Source organism: Barbus barbus (assembly GCF_936440315.1).
Source record: "Barbus barbus genome assembly, chromosome: 6".
Classification (NCBI taxonomy): domain Eukaryota; kingdom Metazoa; phylum Chordata; class Actinopteri; order Cypriniformes; family Cyprinidae; genus Barbus; species Barbus barbus.
Window position 1 is genome coordinate 8,456,313 of NC_136734.1, and position 5,769 is coordinate 8,462,081.

The following is a 5,769-nucleotide window of genomic DNA, read 5'->3' on the forward strand; positions in this document are numbered from 1 at the left end:
GTTGCACGTTTAAGTCATATTCTGTTTGGTTTACTAACCTTGCAGCCAGGTTTTAAATAAATTAACCCAAAAATGGAAAATTGCTGAATATTTATTCACCCTCATGCCATCATAGATACAGTAGATTAACTTCTCCATGGGAACAGATCTGACATCACTTATAATGGATCCTCTGCAGTGAATGGGTGCCGTCAGAATGAGAGTCCAAACAGCTGATAAAAACATCATAATAATAATCCACAAGTAATCCACACAACTCCAGTCCATTAACATCTTTTGAAGTTAAAAGCTGCCTGTTTGTAAAAAAACAAATCCATCATCAAGATGTTTTAATGTTAAAACCATACCATCTGGCCATATGAATGCTTCTTCCAGGGATAAAGTCTATCCCCTGTTGTCATCTCACATCAAAATCCACCCACATATTTATTTAGAACTGTTTTGGCTTTGTAAACAGTGCTTGATCTGTGCATATCTCTCTCCTGATTTATTCCAGACAACCTTTTCAGAAACAGCTAAATTATTTAGCTGGAAGGAAAAAACATCTTAATGACAGATTTGTTTCTTACAAACATGGAGCTTTTCCCTTCGCAAGATGTTAATTGGTGGACTGGAGTGGTGGATTACTGATTATTGTGATGTTTTATCTGCTGTTTGGACTCTCATTCTGACGGCACCCATTCACTGCAGAGCATCCATTGGTGAGCAAGTCTGATCTGAATTCTGAAAAAGTCATATTATGTGAAACATAACATAGTATGTCTACAGTAACAAAGTGTGATGCTACAGACAAACCTTGTTTTGACTTCTATAGCTCATAGTGGTGTTTTAAATAAACATGGGGTCTATTATCCTGACACCGAACTGCTGTGTCATTAAGGAGTATTCTGGGTTCACTCAGCCTGAACATCTCTCGAATACAAGGATGCTTACAAATGAGGCTTTGGAACAGCCTTCTTTTTCCCTGTATCCTATGCAACCTCTTATCCTACTGACTGTAACTCAGTACACATTCAACATGCTGTAGTTGCAGATGTCATTTATAGCATGTTTACTCTTAATTGTTAAAGATTACACATCGTCCAGCTGATCACCTTAAAGGTCAGCATGAAAAGGAAGGTATGAAAGATTTTACTACAATATTGCAATGTATTTTTGAATGAAACAAGAAAACGCATGGGGGGGGGGGGGGGGGGGGGGGGCTTGGTTATTATCCATTGGTTGTTGAATGGATGGTAAAATGAATGTTGCACCTTGTAATAAAGACTGATCTCAATGCAACTGCAGAGTCTTTTCTTCCCTATTTGAAAAAAAATCAGCGTTTTCATGAGATATTGTTAATTTTGATTTCATGGTGACTTGGCTTTGCATATGTGACAAACCAATCACAAAATCACTTTATTGGGTGTAATTAATTGTTGTTTTTTTCCTTGTAGTTGTTCTTTAAAAAATTAAATTAAAATGAAGAAAAAAAATAGAATGTGGAAAAAATATCTAGTTCGAACAATGTGCAGAGCCTAAATGCATGAATATTGTGTAGTGAGCAGCATTGCCTCTGCTTGTGCAGAAGCCGACGTTGTATAGAGACTCAAGTCTAGTGTGCATCAGAGTGTGAAATACTGTAGAAGACACTCTAACCAGTGGCAGTTTCAGCTTACATAATCACTCTCACAAACACATAAACATCTTATTAAAATGGCTCACTTTCTGTAGCTATATAATACAAAAAAACACTACAGTCATATCTCATAATAATATTTTGCTAAAAATCTTAGATAAACCCAATGCAAATAAACATACATACAACACATGACTCTAGGTATGCACATTGCATATGTTGGTCTGAAGTGCTGGGGTGAGATATCACAAAGTGGTGACTTTCTTATAAGATGCTGTTATCAAATTAATGGTATGACAGGTGCATTCAGAATGCAGCTCAACAGCAACCAAACAGAAATTTAAACATCAACCTGCCCATCAACGGTTAATTGTAATTACTAAAATATTTCAAACAATCTGTTTATTATTGCGCATAAATAGGGTTAATGATTCTAAAAATATTTCAGCATGTAATGCATAAAGCATATAATCACTTAATAAAGTCAGGGTGAAACAGCATGATCATCTTTTTTTCTCTATTGTGACATATATCCGAGTGAAACAGCTTTTTGAATGAAAAACGGGGTAGGACTTGGCTGGGTAGAGACCCAGGTAGAGCTGGAGGAATAGAGGACCAGCACAACACAATAGACATGGAGGACCATGATGACATTGTACGCCCAGATGACCAAGGCAGAGTTGAAGGGTCAGAGGAGTGAGGCATAGTCAGGGGCAAGGAAGACTGAGGCTACGTTTACACGACAGCAATGTAGTCAAAAACTGAAAGATTTACGTATACACGACAATGTTTTCAAAATGATTCGGGTTTACATATAGCCGCGGAAACTGCCAAAAATGCTGTATTACGTATGCCAGGCCAGTAGTTGGCACTGTCACCTTCGTTCATTTAGTAAACAGTAGCTGTAGGGAAGTGACGATTAGCTCTTTTAGAGTTTCGTCACTAAAATCACCACACTGACTGTTGCTTTACTGCTCATTCATAGCGATAGCAGCTTTAGCTGCATTAGCAAACTATTGAGCAGCAACAACACTACCATGTACTCCGCCATTGTCGTGTATGTTTGTTCGCGCTTGCCTTTAAAATCGACATGTACTGTGCATGTCTACATACTTAAAACATGCTATGCATGTGCATGATGTCACCCTTTTCAAAGATTCCCATACTGGGTGTTTACACAGAAACGATAATGGTGGCGTTTTCAAAAACTTATATTTTGGAACCTGTTTTCAAAATTATGCATTTTCAGTCCCCAAAATGCCGTTTTCATGTAAACGAACAGACAAAACGCATAAAAAATTTCAGTTTTTGGCTGAAAACGTTGTCTTGTAAACGGCTTCTGTGACATCCATGGAAGACCAGCAGCAAGGATGACAGTAGAGCCACAGGGGTGAAGGCCCACATGCAGGAAAAGGCCTGGAAGTCCATGGCAAAGCCAGGGGAATGACAGACCAAGTCGGAGCTGGAGGGACGCGGGAGCCTGGTGGAGGTGGAGGAATGATGAACCACAGTGGAGCATAAGGGTTGAAGGGCCAAGGCAGAGTTATGGCCTCTGAGGGCTGTGATGGAGCCGGAAGGCCATAAGTCCCAGGTTGTGGCTGAGAGTCCTTCTGGTGGGACAGGAGACTGTGGTTATGCCAAGAGAGCTGGCACAGCTGGAGAACAAGCAGGAGACAAAGAGTCTGGCAGCTTTGGGGCAGAACCAAGGGCTAGGGCAGGGGTTTTCAACCCTGTCTTGGAGGACCCCTAGCACTGCACTGTCTCCCTTATCAGACATACCCAATTCAGGTATTGCAGTCTCTACTAATGAGCTGATGAATGGAATCAGGTGTATTAGATGAGGGAGACGTAAAATGTGTAGTGCTGGAGGTCCTACTGGACAGAGTTGAAAACCCCTGAGCTAGGGATCTGGGTGGTATTAGGGAGTCTCTGGGGATGAATGGAACCAGAGGAAGAGGGAGCTGGGGAGTCTAACAAGTCAGACTTTTCCAGGGGAAAGAAATTCCAAGACGGCGACCTGGATAGGAGTTAACTCCTAGGTCATCAGTTCTGCCATTGCTGGCTCTAAGTTGGACAGTACAGCAAGCGCAGTCCAGGCAGAGGAGGATGTAGTTTCTCCATGTATTATTCTCCATTTCTGGCTTGTCCACATACCCACTGTAATTGGAACCGGGCTGGTTCTGGATCGGGGCTGGACACTCTCCAGACACCGGAGGATCCTTTCCCTCCAGCTGAGTCCGGTGGTGTATGGGAGGTCCACAGGCGATGGTAGTTGGCCCCGATCCAGAACAAAGAGTTGAGTGTGGTGTCGTCCAGCCCCGTCCACACAGCAAGCCCGCAGAACTCCCGTGCATAATGAGATCTCTGCGGGCTAGGGCTGAGAATCGCACTGCGATTTCCATAGCAGTTTGAGGTCCTGTCTTCTGTAACGGAACGTCTCCACAGGGAACACAGGAAGCAGGAATTCAAAGGAAGTGAGATTTAATGACAAGGAGCAGTGTGAAACAACGTTTCCAAACAATGTTACAGTTAAGACAGGACAAAGACTACAACGAAACTGAATGCTTATAAAGAAATTGAAACAAAGGGGTAAACAAGATGATTGGTTAACACAGGTGATCTAAATGAACGAAGATTAACAAAACGAAAACAGGAAATACCAAATAAGGTCAGAGAGCAACTAAACAGAAACCAACACGTAACGCTTGTAACACTCAAAAACAAAAAGAAAACATGAAATCACGTCATATTACCCCTTTATATAAACATGGGTTATAAGTATCCAAATATATTGCTGATATGCTCACTGAATATAAACCGAACAGACCCCTCAGATCATTAGGATCGAGTCAGTTAGAAATACCAAGGGTTCACACAAAACAAGGGGAGTCTGCTTTTAGCCATTATGTGGCCCGCAGTTGGAACCAGCTTCCAGAAGAGATCAGATGTGCTAAAACATTAGCCACATTTAAATCAAGACTCAAAACTCATCTGTTTAACTGTGCATTTGTTGAATGAGCACTCTGCTATATGTCCGAACTGACTGCAATGAATTTTAAGTATAATCTAAATTTTAGATGAATTGTTGAAGAAATGTCGCTATTTTTATTTTCTTTGCGTACAAAAAGTATTCTCGTCGCTTCATAAAATTTAGATTGAACCACTGATGGACTATTTTGACATTGTTTTTTATACTTTTATGGACCTGGACAGTGCAATTTACTTGGCAGTCAATGGGACAGTCACAAGCCTCCCGGTTTTCATCCAAAATATCTTAAATTGTGTTCCGAGGACGAACAAAGCTTTTACGGGTTTGGAACGACATGGGGGTAAGTGATTAATGTCTAAATTTTCATTTTGGGGTGGAGTATCCCTTTAACATTTAAGAAGATATACATTTGTCCAGTATAAATTGACATAACGGGGTGGACATGTTGCTTTATGTTATTAAGTTTTCTTAAAATCAGGAAAATAGAGAAAAGTTTATGTTGCTTAAGAAAATTACTACTAAAAGCACGAGGCAATTAGCACCAATGTAAACTGGGGTTTAAGGGACATTAATGAATTTAAAACCTTTATTATTATTCTTGGGAAGTTACTAATAATTGACTTTTGGTAAATGTGGTACACATATGCATGGAAAACCATTTAAAGTTGATCAACATTTTATGTAAAATTATATAGCAGCCTATAGATTCACGGGAACATAAAAAAACAATACGTGCATGGATAAATCATTCAAAATTACATTGCTAAAATTAATTAAAACTTAAGAATTGTCCGTTTTGATTTCATTCTGACTTTGACCCCCTCAGTTTTGTATTTTACATAATTTTAGGCTACTTACGTTGTTTTCATACGCAATAATTGTAATAATGTAACACAATTTGAAAAATCCACATTTGGCATTCAAAGCGTCATAATATCATATGCATACTTAAATGTATGCTTAAAAAAAACGATACCCACTGATTGCCATGACAACGGCAAAGCGTTCTCACGCGGCATTTCATTTACACTGAAACAGACCTTTAATCTTCTGGCTACCTCGCATGCTCTGGTGGAAAATGCAAATATGATCTATTATATCTATAGCGGTGCTTCAGCGGAATACCACGTGACAAGAGCGTTACATCCGCGGTGATTAAATC